Consider the following 16,119-nt stretch of genomic DNA (forward strand, 5'->3'; position numbering starts at 1 on the left):
TGCATTTTGGAGCACATTGACTCAATCCACAAACTAATGTGAAAAGTGGATCACAGTTATTCTTGGGTGGTTAACCTCAAAATTCTGCTGTTCTTCACTGAAAAAAAAAAACATCAATCCTACAGCAGAATGTCTAAAATCAGCACTTTAGGAACAATATGTACAGTACATTGAAAGAAGAAACATTAAATCTGTAGTCCTAGATACTCTGAACTGAGAAAGTCCTATTGAACCCAACAGGGCTTATTTCTGAGTAGACATGTGCAGTATTACCACATAACAAATGTGTGTATTTTGTGAAATGCGTTCAAAATTACATGAATACATATTTCAGTATCAGTGTTCATACCTTTTAAAAAATATATAGGAATACAGAAAGGGGACAGGATGCATGAAGGAATATGAGTGAAATCAACATGGCAAATAGCAAAAACAATTTAAATTAGTTAAAGGGAGCACATGTACAAGACTGCTTTCGTCATGTCAAATTGTACCTCTTTTAAAAAGCTGTGTTCTTCTGCACAAATCTAGCACTCAATTATCATTATTATGTAACTGGCAGGATGCTTCTTTGTATTCTTCATGAAATGGGATCTCATGATTTCAGTTCTATGTTGAAATCTGAATGGTTAAAATGGGACCATTTGGCTACTACAGCTGGATGGAGAAATCATTATATTGTATGTATATACAGTACTTTAAATAATATGCAAATATGTTTTCTAGATAATATCTGTTTTGAAATTAATTGAAACAATATTGTATTAATAATAGATGCATCTAGAGCAGCTCAGGCGTGTTACACAACCAGATCTTGAACAAGTTACTTTTTTTTTGAACTACAGGTCTCAGAATCTACCTCTGGGGATCACCAGGAAAGGAGATGCCAAAAAATATAGTAACTTTAGCACCATTGCATTAATTTTCCATGCAAGAAAACTGATGTACTAGAGATTTTGCTGAAAAGATATTTATCATATATAGAACCAGAAATGCTCGGTATTCAAGCTGAATGTAGAAAAGGAACAGATACAAGAGGTTATATTGCAAATGTAGATTGGCTATTGAGCATAGCAAAACATTTCAAAAGAAAATTAGTCTCTGCTTTCTAAAGAACAGTAAAGGCTTTGTGTGGCTCATGAAAAATAAATGCATGTGCCAAAAATGTGATAGCCCTGATGTTTTGGCTTTGGACAAGTGTGAGGAGGAGACAAAAAGAGCACCAGAGAGTGAGCCGTCCCCTCAAACGGCTAAGACAGAACAGACGATAGAACAAGAAAGGGAATTAGAAACAGAACAAGGGAATGAACAAATGGCAGAAGCATGAGCTGGAGTGGAGAAAGAAAGTCGTGCAATGGAGATAGAGGGGACTCGAGACAGAGAGAGTCACGAGAGAAGAGAACGGCTGAAATGGTTAGAAACGACCAAGGCAGGAGAGAAAAAGGAGTGGGGAAGTGAAAGGGAAAGAGTTGATGTTATCTTAACAACTGAAGAGGGAACTGTAACTAAAGAAATGGAAAAATTAACTGTGTTTAAGGAAGCAGTAACTGAATCTGACAAAGGAATACAAGTCTTTTCTGTCCCCTTAAAAAGAGCCACAAATAGTGAAGGGGAGGAAAGAGAAGGTGGTTCTGCAAGAGGAAAGCTGCGACCTATAATAGGTGGCCTGAGTCCAGAAGAACGGACAGTCTTGGTGTATCCCAAGGGTCAGGGTCCCGAGAGGTTGGTACACCAGTTGGATCCAGCTATGGAGAAAGAGGTACTGAGAGAGGGAGAATGGGCCTGCCATCCCTGTTGCGGGATACTGTGCATGGTCCGCAACGGGTTCCTGAGACTACTGAACGAGGAGGAGAAAGCAGCAAGAACATATTATTAAAAGATTTTTAAAAAGGAAAAATCCGTTATGGTTTTGGGAAAGTTCCCCACCTCAGTTAATGTTGCAAAATCCAGTTGACTTTAACAAAGACGTAAACATTAAATTCTTTATTTAATAATTCAGATTCATCATTTGTATTGCATGATGATGAACAGCATAAGGTAAATCCTGAACCCGCTTACAACAAGAAGCTACTAGAATGGGGGAAACAAAATGTTTTCCTGCATGTAAAAGTGTCAGACAAAGGTGTGTTTTATCTCCCTGTGTGTTTACTCTATATGCAGAACATATGTTAAAAACTGGATTAGAAATAAAAGAGGAGTGAACATTAATGGAAGAGACACCCTATGCAAGTAACAAGTGCTTGACATGAAAAAAAATGCAAAAGCAGGCTGGCAACTGAACAATAAGAAAACAAAAAACATGACTACCAAAGAATTACACAATTTTAATGTTGGAAAGGAAGGAATCACTCTAATTCACAGTTCTACTGTTAATAATTGCTTCAAACAGGACACTTTTTCACTGTTTATGATATATGATTTGATTCCTTTTCAGCTGAATGTGGTCTTATCTGCTTTTATTCATTTACAGTTTGGAAGCCACCTTCAGCACTACCTTTTAGCCAAAAAGCTGGGTATAAATACAATAAGTAAATGAAACCATGCAACTGAAGAAATGTTCTTGTGGCAATGTCTTTTAAAAGTGCTTTTTACGACAGCACCTGTTCTCATGCTGCTTTCAATTTAAAAACAAAACACCGCAGCTATATATGGGACTTCCTATTTTGGCCCAATTATGGTTAATCCAATAGAGCTCTTGATATAAATCCCAGCTTGTAATCTCTGTAATAACCGCGTCCCTGCTGTGGTAAAGTGTCTATTGCTATTCAGCTGCTGCTGTTTTTGTTTTCCCCTCTAAAAGACCCGGCGGCTCCTGCCTGAGGAGACTGGGCTATCTTGCCCCAGGTTTGACAAGGCTGACGTCCCTCCCCCTTTGACTACACCCTGGTGGGTCCAAAAGTGCCACATATATCTTCCTTCCGGGGGGATCCGCTAGGCAAGCAAGGGAAGGGGAGAGTCAAGGGGGGGAGAACCCCAAAGAAACCCTACTTTACGTTCCTCCCACCCAAGGTTGTCCGACCCTCAACAAGCCCCGAGCACACTACTGTAGGAGACATCCTTTAGGAAGCCCAAGGGAGAAGTGCGGCGGGATTGGCCGGCGCCCGTCACGTGACCGATGCTAGGCAACATGTGCGATTGGCCTTCGGGGCTGCAGGCGGCTCTGAGGGATTCTCTCCGTTTGGTCGCTGAAGGAGCTCGCGCCGGCTTCCTCGCCTTGCAAAGCGAAGCAGCGCTTCTGCCTGAGGTAAGCTATATCCGTGCCTCTTCATTCCAGCCAGTTAGCCAGCGGAAAGGAGGGGTGGAAGAAGAGGAGGAAGAACTGGAAGGCTGCAGTACCAGCCCCCTGAAGAATGTTTGGATTATTAAAATATCCATTTTTATGAGTTAGTTCTTCTCCCCTTTATTCGTTAATAAAGAGGTGTGTGTAACATTCGGAACCTAGTCTTAATAGCCTTCGCAGCCCTAATTGCTGGTGAAAGTGGTTGCATTTTTCTCCTGACTGAATGCAGATTTTTCTTTGAGAGTTGGCATCTCCTGGTTTATTATTTTATTTTATTTTTTGATCCCTGGATTTTTGAAGGCAGTGAAGCGTGTTGGAAATCTTACTCGGATTTTGATACTATTGATCCTCCTGATCGGGGGCTGGGTTGGAAGCAAAGGATGATGCCATATTCCATTCCTTGCATGAGAAACGTTTACTGTCACTTTTTAAACAGCAGGCAGTTTAAAAGAAAACCTGTAAAATGAATGGATGCTCAAGACAGTTTTGTGACGTTTTGCCTGAAGGGCATGGGCAAGGATGCTCGTGAATGGAAATGAAATGAATTCTCAGATCTGTACCGTGAATTTTAAGTAGAATATCTCTATAGAATATAGCCTTTTTGAAGGAGGGATAGCTCTCGAAACAGAGCTGATTAAAATGGCTTGTTAATAGCCCTGATATATGTATACAGTACTGTATTTCTCAGTTAGCCAACATGCAGAAAGCTTTCCTGGATCTCTTGGACTTGGAGAGATGAAGACATGTTAGACCAAATATTAAAGGGAATAACTTTAACTCTTTGTTCGCCATGATAGCCAGGCACAAAATAGGATGGGTGCTTAACACTCAGAAGTAAGAAAACAAGGCAAGAATAGAAAGAAGTATGTGTCATGTGATGACTGTTTCTCCAAGGCCAAATGGTCATGTAGCAGAACTGAAGAATTTATAGTCAAGCAGGTTTTCTTATAGCAGCCGTCTATTGTCATCTGTATGCTCAATATTATAACAGTGAGCTAGTGGCTTTGTGTGAAAATTCAGATGTTCACACATTTTTATGGGAGTTTAGTAGCTTAGCTAAACCTGCACAATGAATGGTTGAATGGTTGGTTTTACTTCTGGGTAAACATGCTTATGACTGAGCTGAAAATGAAACAAGTTTCTGCACTGAAGAAGAACAAACCTCACCTAGAAGTAATTTAAGAGTGATTCTGTTTGCCTCTGATAGCAGTTTAATAGCAAGGATGTTTCTTTAAAACTGTGTTTTTATTTTCATTGCTTTTTTGCCACTATAGTGCCAGCTCCAGTTTGGATTATTAGAAAAGAGAAAATGTTAGGAAAAGCTTTACCCATTTGATTCATTTCTAAGAACCAAAAGCTCCAGTATACAAACATTACTGAGTATTTTTTTTCATCAACAGACCTCTTTAACTTTTCCTGGTGATTGTCAATGAATTGCTGCTTGTACAGTTTTTTTATAGGGAAGGAAAAAAGGATACTGCATGCTTTCTAGCATGTTATTATTTGCTTATCGTTCTGTAGTGAAAAAATCTACATAATCAACATTATTCTGGCTTGCAACAAATGACCCCTGTGACCATTCTTGTTTGTACAAGTGTTTTTGTGTGAATGCTTTCAGAGTTATATTGAATGCACAGACACTATGCTAATTATGGTAAACTTATTTCTGGCAGGTCTGATTTTCAGGAATTCCTTAAATGCCAAGTATTCTACAGGGTTTTTTCAGGATTCAGCAAATGAGAAAAATCTATAATCCACTTAAGGAGCAGAGTTTGTTTCACACTTGTATACTGAAGGTCTTGTTGTAAATATGTATACGGAGAGTATTTTTACATTTTTGATGAATAGAGGAAAAAGCAATGAGAGAACGATCAAGTATCTTAATGAAGATTGTGGTGTAATTTATATGAACAAACAAAAATCACAAGTAGATGTATACCAAAGATGTTTACATACTGTACACTGCTTTAAAAGCATGTTGAAAGATAGATTGTTTAAACTAAAAGACACCCCAATCTTGAACAGGCTGAACATGGTTCTATTGAAAATCATTGTCCTTAAAGTTTTGCTCCTATATACATTCCTAGGATGTAAGTCATTGAAACCCGTAGACCTGGCCCAGCAGAGTTTGCTCTGTTCAAATTTCACAAAAAGTATTTAAAGTAGAACTAATTTGTTTGACTGACTTTGTAGTTTCACTGTTACTAACAATGGCCAGATTGGAATCCAGTGCTTGTTTCTTTGGATTTTGCCCATGAAGTGAGAGTAAGTAAATGGAAATAAGGATTATGAGTTTTGGTGTAATACAGTGGATAGAGTGAAGGACTAGAAGACTTTGGTTCAGTTCTCTGCTCAGCCATGAAAGCTGGTGTGGGGAGGCAGCAATGGTAAAACTGCTCCTTAAATATCTCACATGTTTTGGAAACCTATTAAGGTCACCATACATTTTGTGCAACTTGTTCACACCTCAATAACAAAAAAAGACACAACCTATAAGGGATCAGTTGAATCCCGAGAAAAATCCATCTAGACAAGCATTGTCTTTCATATAGTCAACCAGATGCTTCTAGGAAGCCTGCAAGCAAGGAGTAAAGGAAAGGGAATGATTCTCCTGACCCATTACCCCCTTCCTGGCAACTAGAGTTCAGCAGAGCTTGGCTAGAAAAGCTTCTTTTCTGGGCTACAGCCCCCAGAATCTCCTAGCCAGCACGGCCATTGCAGGGTGGATAATTCTGAGAGTTGTAGTCCAAAAATGAAACAAATCTGAGCTATGATATTGTGAGATGTGTTTTTCTATGAGAGAAAAAGTTTTAGTTTGGGGAGTAAGGTATGAGCTACCTAGCATAGTACCTCTGATTGAGAAAACCAAGTATCTGGTGCCTTTGTGCATTTATTGCTATGAAACTTTATTTTATGGATTATGTTTAGGGTAAGGATGTTATATTGGCAAGCCAAATGGCTCTTAAAAGAGATATACAGTATTCAACAGCTGTTGCCCCAGAAGAAAAATTGTGGGAATAAAACTAAAAATTTGATTTCAAGGTTGAGCAAAATCAGAAGAACAAGGGGGACATTACCTTTCACTACTACTTTTTCTCTCTCACACTCATAATACTATAATCCAAGATCAACAGCTAAAGCAGACCAGCAAAAGGAAGTACTGTAATTCTTCACACAGCACATGGTTAAATGGTAGAATTTACTTTCATACAGTTTAGTAGTTGCCACCAATTTAAGGCAACTTTAGAAGATTAGATAAATTCATGGTGTATAGGATTGCCAATTACATCTGGTTAGAATAGTGTCAAAGGCACTGTGCCTCTGAATACCAGTTGCTAGGAAATCTGTACAGGAGGGTGCTGTTGCATCATACAATGTGAGTTAGTTTCCCTTGTTGACTATTAGCTCTGTTCAGATGTTCAATGTGTGGGTGGGCTAAATATGTGAAGAGGGAGGGTAAACTAGTTGCACTCCTCAGCAGTCAACACTTTGCTCATGTAAATGAACAGATCTGATGAGGAAGGCACTTCCATTTGTGGAGGCTGTTCATATAACCCAGAGCCTTGGTTTCTTTATTTGCCTGCTTACATAGAGAAACTCCATTGGCTGACTAAACCTGTTGCTTCTCGTGAGTAAAATGATGCTGCAGTGGGCAGAGCTGGCTTGTTATTCTTTCTCCCATCTTTAACCTACCCAGATGCAGAACAGCTTAATAGGGCTTTTTCAGGAATGCTAGACTAGACGCTACCTCGGTCTCATTCAGGAGGGCTTTTCATATGTGCAGTTATAACATCGTTTATTCTTTGAAGTAGTAGGAGAGAACAAAACAGTAGGTCATATCTGGAAGGGAACAGTGTGATAAGGCCATCATATAAAGAGAAAATCACAGAGTACACACTGTACAGTATATGCAGAACGTCATAGGTTTAATAGCTGATTGGACTACGATGCCCAGAACCTCCCAACCAGCATCCACTTACGTCCTTGAATCCACAAGTTCCTACTAGGAACGTCTCCAACTGCTCTTAAAGTGAGGATGGTTCTTTATATTTTTGCCTTCCTTTAAGACAGCTGGATTAGTTGCCTTTCAAGAGACATCTCCTTGCCGACAAAAGTCCGCATAGTCAAAGCTATGGTTTTTCCGGTTGTGATATATGGAAGCGGGAGCTGGACCATAAAGAAGGCTGATGGCCGAAGAATGGATGCTTTGGAATTGTGGTGCTGGAAGAGACTCTTGAGAGTCCCCTGGAGTGCAAGGAGAACAAACCTATCCATTCTAAAGGAAATCAACCCTGAGTGCTCACTGGAAGGACAGATCCTGAAGCTGAGGCTCCAATACTTTGGTCATGAGTGGTGAGCCATGAAGACCTAATCTGTAGAGGTTTGTATCAATTTAGTTTCCAGAGCAGCAGTTTGTTAGTCTGTGACAGTAGTCCACTTGTTCAGATGTTCGATATTAAAAAGTTCTCAAATTTTTATTGAGAATATGCCACTCACTATTGAGTAGGTACTACAGGCTTCTTAAACCATTAACATTGAAGATCAGATATACCATCCTGCCTGCTGATTGGATGTGCTAACAGTAGGCATTTCCATCCAGGACATTTGCACAATACTTCAGAGTCCTCCCAACATCACAAATTAGGTGGTGGCAGAATATCATTTTCCAAATCCCATAAAGTACTAGTTCCCCTCTATTTGGTACTAGTTAGGCCTCATCTTTAGTACTGTGTCCAGTTCTGGACACTACAGTTAAGAAGTACGTCAACAAACTGGAGCAAGTTCAGAGAAGGGCAACAAGGATGATTAGAGGGCTAGAAACCAAGCCTTATGAGGAAAGATTGAAAGAACTGGACATATTTAGCCTTGAGAAAAGAAGACTGAAGGGAGCTATGGTAGTACTTCTCAATTACTTGAAAGATACCTTTCTCTGCCAGCCACCTATTATTCTTGTAGTTTTATTGTCCTTGTTAAAGTTACTGTGTTTTTAGGGATTGTGCCTTCTATGATGCCTCTTCGAATTTTTATTGTTGCTTCTATTATTATTATGTTACAGTATTTTGATCTTGCTTTATTAGCTGCCCAGAATAGTGGCTTTGCCATTAGTTGGGCAAGATAAAAATCTAATTAAATACATTAAATTAAATTAATAGTCATACAGAAAAAGGACAGGATCTCTTCTCAATCATCCAAGAGTGCAGGACACATAATAATGGGCTAAAGTTACAGGAAGCCAGATTTTGGTTGAATAGCAGAAAAAAACTTATTAACTGTTAGAGGAGTGCAACAATGGAACCAGTTACCTCAGGAAGTAGTGACTGTTCCAACTCTGGAGGCATTCAAGAGATAATTAGACAAATATCTGTCAGATATACTTTGATTTGGATTCCTGCATTGAGCAGGGAGTTTGACTCAATGGTCTTACAGGCTCCTTCAAGCTTCATTATTTGATGATTATGTGAATTGTCCTTGCATTTGCCTTTTATACCTCAAAACCAGCCCTACCTTTAAGCCAAGTGAGGCAAATGTCTCATATGGCAGATTTGGGGTGTCATGGGAAGCGAGTACATTATTGGTTGTTATTGTCCACTGGATATGGACAGCTCAGTGATTCTAGGGGTTGTAGAAGAAAATGTACTTTTTCTAAGCATTTTTCTTGACTTGGGTAAGTGCACAGCAAAATCTCTTGAGCTAGATATGGTTGCTAAATCTCACTCTCTGCAACCAGATTAACAGTCTCCTAAGTCTCTTGCTTACTCCTTCACATGCCTACTGCCTTACTACTTCACCTAACTGTGGGAATCAGCAGTTGAAATGGTTAGCAAGAGCCCATTTCAATGCCTGCACACAACACACAAGTTATACAAGCCTTGATATCTCTTAAATGTATGGACAGCAGTAAGAAATAGCTCCCCTGTATTCACACAAGCAGAGTATAATTCTAATAACTGACAGTGGAAATCAATACATGGTCATCTGCATCTTGTTCTTCTTGGCAACTGCTCCGAAGCATCTGTCTGACCATAGTGAAAGATAGTGCTGCAATAGAGCACTGCAACTCTTGTGTTATTATGGGAAAAGAGTCTTTCGTGTAGCTCTCGTCCCTTGATCATGTGAGAGCACTCAGTGCTGCTGCCAGCAAATATCTGCCATGTCCTCTAGCATAAACGCTAGCCTGCTATGAATTACTTTCTGATACAGGTAATCTTTGAGATGCCATGGATGGAATAAAACAGTCACTAAACTCTTTAATAGAAGCCTCTAAAAAGAGGGTTTTATAACTGGTATCGATCTGATTAGAAAGCATCCTCTGCACTTTTTAAACTCTTAGGTGTTGTTGGGATAACAGTTGTTCTGGTCTGCTTATTCAGTCTGCAGAGTTTTTTTTCTATAGTGCAAGAAATCTCATTACAGTGATGCCTTGACTTACGAACGTAATCTGCATTGGAAAGCACCATTTCCCATAGGAATGCATTGAAAACCCATTAATCTGTTCCGACGGAAGAAAAAAGTACCCCCCCAAATAAAAATAAAAATTTGCAAGCCCCTAGGGCTGCAAAACACAAAACAAAACACAGACATAACCCCGCCAGCCCAATCTCACCCTGCAAAAGCCACCCAAAACAGTAAAAAGCAGCACACTTACCTCCCAACGAAGCCTCCTCTCAAGCCTCCCAACCATGGTCAGCTGCCCAGGCCCCACCGCCGCTGAAACCACAGTTGGCGGGGAGCCGTCCGGTAGCTCACCTGGCCTTCCTCCCTTGTGGCGATGGCAGCAGCGGGGGGTGGTGGTTTTGGTGGCAGGGAAGACCAGCTGAGTTCCCTTACTGCGGCGGGGGGGGGGTTGTTGGTTTCGGCAGTGGTGGGGAAAACCGGGTGAGTTCCCTTGAGGTGGTAGGGGTGGTGGTTTCGGTGGTGGCGGGGAAGACCAGGTGAGTTCCCGTGGGCTCCACCGCCTCTGAGACCACCATCAGTGGGAGCCGTCTGGTAGCTCACCCTGTCTTCCACCACTGCCCGGCTGGGATGGGTCCTCACCTCCTGGCCAGGATCTGGCTCCTGGATTCCAGCCAGGAGCCAGAGCCCCACCGCCACATCCCTTTCCCTAACCGTTGGGGCAAAAGAGCTACAAAGAAGCAGCCTCTTCGCCACCAACGGTTAGTTTTTTATATTTCCCGCCCCTTTCCCCTGCCTTTTTTTGTTCGTAAGTCAAAGCTCCGGCTGCAAGTCAAAGCAAAATTTTGCAGCCGGAGCTGTTCGTAAGTCAATTTGTTCGTAGGTCAGGGCGTTCGTAAGTCAAGGCATCACTATATTTCTATCAGGTACTCAGGCTTTTTTCCAGGGATTGAATGATGTCGGATTCCAATGACTTGATGCAGCATGTGTAGAACAGAACTATATTTGAATTGAAAATGTATATGAGGGAAGACATGTTAAAGAGTTGCTGTGGTCTGTTCTGATATGGGTAGCCTAGTTAATCAAGTGCAGAGGATGCTTTCTAACAGGATGGATACCAGTTATAAAAAAAATCCTGCTTCTCTCCTTCCCCTCAACCAGGGCACTTGCGCCATTAGCAGTTATGTGACAGATACAACTTTTTCTAGGATTGTATCTTTCCACATTGAACAAAGCCTCTTGTTTTGAATTCCAATCTCTTTGGTGATTGAAAAAAAATGTAAATCTTGTCCCTCCAAAATTACAATCATAATTTTATCTTCATTTTCATAGCTGTTTACTCAGTCCATAACACACTGAAATACTGCTTAACACCAAGTAAGTTACAGTTCTTTGTGGCCTCTGTTAATGCACACATATGGGCCTGTGCTGACGTTCTCGGAAGATTCTAGAGCTAAAAGTAACAGTTTAATGGTGTGATTCCCCCACGAGGCACATGCTCCTCCCACCCACCACTCCTCTCAGTTCCTTTTTTCCACCGAGCTGTAGGGTTCTCTGGAAAGACTGAGATAGCCTTCCACTCTTTTTGAGACGTTTTCCTCTCTTTATCTTTTTTTACTCTTAATTACTTAATCATTTAACTCCCATTTATTCTGCTGCATTTTTCTCGCTTTCCCACCGTTTTGATTCCCCCCTCCCCCCATCGGCTTCGCGCTACTCTATTCTCCTTTCTTATGGCCTCTCTGACACCCTTCAAACGTTGCATTACCTGTGCAAACAGAATCGCTCTGCGGACGGCCATGACAAGTGCCTCTTCTGTTTGTGCGAAAATCACCCAACCCATTCTTACACCGCCTGCAAAAATCTAACCAGGCTGGCATTAAAACAAAGATTGCAGAGACTGAGATCTTACCTTTGGCAAGTGGCGATGAACTTTTCTACACCATCCATTGAGGTGGTAAGATCTCCCAGTTCTTCAGGTGAGAGGCTCACATCTGGACAACCCACTCCTGAAGCTGGGGTGCCCGTATTACTACCCAAAGAGCCTGCAGACAAATCCAAATCTGCTGTTAAACAGATATTGTCTGCTACCGCTAAATCATCTTCCCGTGCGCATGATCTCACTGAGAAAAAGAAGCCTAAGTCTACTGTAAAAAAGTCGCAAGTGAACTAAATCTACCGTTAAAAAGTCTGACCTCCTCACACTGATCTTCCCCGACTCCAGGGAGACGCGTTCATGGTGGACTGGTCCTGGGACTTCCTCTACCTATTCCCTCCGATACCGCTCATTCAAAGGGTGATCATTTGGCTCCGACAATCCAGAGCGAGCACTATCCTCATAGCCCCAAAATGGCTCAGACAACCATGGTTTACTCACCTCACATCAATGTTGACAGATTCATTCTGTCTTCCTCTACTGCCGAATCTCCTCACACTCAACCAAGGGATGATCCACCATCCAAACCTGACGTCACTGAGTCTCACGGCCTGGAGGATACTCCCACATTGAGGGCCATTCTAGACCAAGCCCATAAACCATCGACCCAAGGCCTATACAGAAATAAATAAATTTCAGACCACAAAGCCAACACCATATTTCCTGGTCTCATTCAATGGTTTTCCCTGCCAGAAGAATGAGAATTTTTTTTCTTTGATGGATCCCATATCTGGCAATCCCGTCTCTTACAGGTCAACAATGTCTATCTGCAGCCTATTCTTTTCCATGCCAAATTGCATCTTGATTAATAGGGAGGGTTCCTTGGCTGGCACAGCAAATAGTGAGTAAAACAACAACTAGAAGCCTCAGTTGATGACGTGTGGAAAGAGATGGAATGGAAGTCCTAGAAGGGAACTGTGGAGATGGTTTCGTTTAGTCGTTTAGTTGTGTCCAACTCTTCGTGACCCCATGGACCAGAGCACGCCAGGCCCTCCTATCTTCCACTGCCTCCCGGAGTTGGGTCAAATTCATGTTGGTTGCTTCGCAGACACTGTCCAGCCATCTCATCCTTGGTCGTCCCCTTCTCCTCTTGCCATCACACTTTCCCAACATCAGGGTCTTTTCCAGGGAGTCTTTTCTTCTCATTAGATGGCCAAAGTACCGGAGCCTCAGCTTCAGGATCTGTCCTTCCAGTGAGCACTCAGGGTTGATTTCCTTTAGAATTGATAGGTTTGTTCTCCTTGCAGTCCAGGGGATTCTCAAGAGTCTCCTCCAGCACCACAATTCAAAGGCATCAATTCTTTGGCGGTCTGCTTTCTTTATGGTCCAGCTCTCACTTCCATACATCACGACAGGAAAAACCATAGCTTTGACTATTCGGACTTTTGTTGGCAAGGTGATGTCTCTGCTTTTTAAGATGCTGTCAAGATTTGTCATCGCTTTCCTCCCAAGAAGCAGGCGTCTTTTAATTTCGTGGCTGCTGTCTCCATCTGCAGTGATCATGGAGCCCAGGAAAATAAAATCTGTCACTGCCTCCATATCTTCCCCTTCTATTTCCCAGGAGGTGATGGGACCAGTGGCCATGATCTTAGTTTTTTTTTTTTTTTTTTTTTTTTTTTTGGAGATGGTTAGCATACAGGAAAAGAACATGTAGATCAAAAGGAAAAAGAAGAGGGGGGAAAGTAACTACTGTACCATATTTTTCCATGTATAAGATTATACTTTTGTCTAAAATCTTTAGACTAAAATTGAGGGTCATCTTATAGACGGAATTAGCTGAGGAGAGAACAAAAACAAGTGGAGGGGAAAGCAGGGATCAAAGCAATCCTGTAGTGCTTTGATCCCTTCCCCCCTACACTTGCTAAGCCCCACTTATTTTTCTTAATTTTGGATTAGAAAAGTTTTATACATGGGGGCGTCTTATACACGGAAAAATACGGTATAAAGTTATCAGTATTCATTTTTTACTTATTTAATAGTTATATTTGTACATTATATTTTCTCCAGTAAGCTCAACGTGAGGGATATTGTTCCTCTCCCCTCCACTTTATCCTCACAACATCCCTGCGAGGCAGGATGAATTGAGAGGGTATAACTATCCCAGGATCACCTTGTGAATTTTATGGTTAAGTGGGAACTTGAACTTCTAAGTCCTTGTCCAGTCCTCTGATTACTACACGGCATTGGTTTTTATCTAGAAGAGGCAGCTTTGCAAAGACCTAAAAGCAACTATTTGGACAGCTCATTGATTTGAGTACCTGGCTGTGGAGCCAGAGGCTGGGAGTTCAATTCCCTTCTGTGAAAACAACCAGCTTATATAGCCTTGGTCAACATGCACAGTACCAGAACACCCCCAGAAGAATTTAATAGTAAACCACTTTTGAGTATTCTGCAGTGGTGCCTCAATTTACAACTATAATCCATTCCAGAAGATGGACATAGCTTGAAATGGTCATAAATCAAAGCAACATTTCCCATTGAAATGCATTGGAACGTGATTAATCTGTTCCAGCTGGAAAAAAAATAAAAATAAAAACCAAAAAAAACACCTCACAGCAAGCCCCATCGGAAGGCGCTGGGTGTTTAAAAAAAAAACCAAAACCAAAAATAAAGAACACAGCAAGCCCCATCAGAAGGTGCTGGAGCTGCAAAAAAAAAAATCACCAAAAAAACAAAACAGTGACACAGCACAGAAACATACACCCCCCAGCCCAAACTCACCCTGCAAAACCCACCTAGAACAGTTTTTAAAAAGCAGAAAGCAGCACCTTACCTTACCAGGCAGTCTGAAGCCTCCTTCAATTGCACTCACTCTAACTGTTGGGGCGAAAGAGCTACAAAGAAGCAGCCTCTTCACCTACCAACGGTTAGCAATTTGAATTCCCTGCCTTTTCCCCCTGCCTTTTCTGTTCATAGCTGGAAGCTCTAGCCGCAAGTCGAAGCAAAATTTTGTGGCCAGAGCTGGTTGTAACTCGAAATGGTCGTAAGTAGGGACGTTCATACGTCGAGGCACCACTGTATTCCCAGTAAACTTTAGAAAGTGTTGCCATAAGCCAGAACTGGCTTGATGGCACATAAGTATTATACTAAAGAGAATACCACCCATGGGCGTATGAATGTCTTTCACATGGCAGTTTGTGTTAAAAGGACACTTGCAGGTGGATTAATGGAATAAGAAGTCGTGTGCGTCAGTAGTTAGTGAGCACATTAGGGGAGCAAGGTCGAAATAATAAACATCCCTTGGCTGAGGTGAGATTCTGAGCGATGCTAAAATGCCACCCTGCCAGATGCCCTTTTCTGAAGCAGCACCAAGCTGTGTGGCTCAGCTTGAGTAGGGTGCTGAGAGAAATGGTTTCATGCAGCAGCAATTCTTGTCTGGTCCTGTTATCAAAGGAATAAGCTCATTAGGGCATCCGCTACACATCAGAATTAGGTTGGTCGCAGTGGCTTGTTACCATGAAATCCCACAGCCTGCAGTGCCCACTGTAGTTTCGCCATTCAAAACACCATTCTGATTACAGCAAACTGTCTTCTCCGCTCTTCCAACACCTTGCCAATTTGAAGTGTTATCATCAGGGAAGTAAGCTCCCTCTGTTTCACATGGCATCGTGTGGCTTTGACAAGGCATATGCAGTGGGATCATAAAGAATCCTTGTCAAAACATCCTCTTACTGTGTAGGCTGTAGGCAAAATGAGTTATGCTGAAAGCAGGAAATGTCATCTTTGTGCAAATTCCATGAGATTGTAGGATGAATAGTTTTCCTCAGGTAACATGTAACACAACCAGAATGGTAGCAATTGCACTTGTTATTGTTAGTTTTAGGTAAATTTACAATCTTTCAAATGTTTAGGAATTATGCAGGTGACTTAAAAATGTTGATTTTAATTACAAATTGTGACAAACCCCAGACCTACTGGGATATGCCACAGTTTCACTAAGCTGCCACCAACCATTTCCTGTAAGGAGTCACACAGACCAGGAATGGATTTTTAACCAATAAAGGAATAAGGTTTATTTAAAGAACACACAGGGAAAATAAAATGATCAAGTGAACAAGATACAGTAACGTGGCTTAGTCTCAGTCATACATACACCAGTTTGGTTCACACAGAACACCTTTCAAATAAAGCACAGACCCTGAACCTATCAGTTCTGGCTACCCATACAGACACCTGAACCTATCAGGTAGGTACTGACTGACACACAGTAGTACCCTGTCTGACACACCGACTCCCACACCAGCTTCTTCTTCCCAGCTGCTCCTTCTACTAAGCTTCTCCACACACGCTCCACATATATATACAGTACAGCCCCTCCTCCTGATGTCCCGCCTTCCACTCCCCATAGGATGGAACTTTCCCTCCAAACCCATGACAGACAGGTAACATCAGTGCTGTATGTAACACCTCCCCTCTTTATAAGTTGTTTTGTAGGGGGAAAGCTAAAGTGCTTTTCACCAAAAAAACAACCTGGATCCAAAACATACAAAAACATTTATACTATAACATA

General features: G+C 41.6%; 1 protein-coding gene across 1 annotated transcript in view; it reads left to right on the plus strand.

Moving 5' to 3' along the window:
* The first annotated feature begins 3,167 nt into the window (after positions 1–3,167).
* The window catches only part of TMEM108 (transmembrane protein 108), a 329,648-nt gene continuing 316,696 nt past the window's right edge, over positions 3,168–16,119 (plus strand). The window contains exon 1 of the mRNA XM_020804595.3: positions 3,168–3,244. The gene's annotated coding sequence lies outside the window, so the exon portion shown is untranslated. The remainder of the gene's footprint in view (positions 3,245–16,119) is intronic.

Source organism: Pogona vitticeps, chromosome 6 (genome assembly GCF_051106095.1).
Source record: "Pogona vitticeps strain Pit_001003342236 chromosome 6, PviZW2.1, whole genome shotgun sequence".
In the NCBI taxonomy this organism is placed as follows: domain Eukaryota; kingdom Metazoa; phylum Chordata; class Lepidosauria; order Squamata; family Agamidae; genus Pogona; species Pogona vitticeps.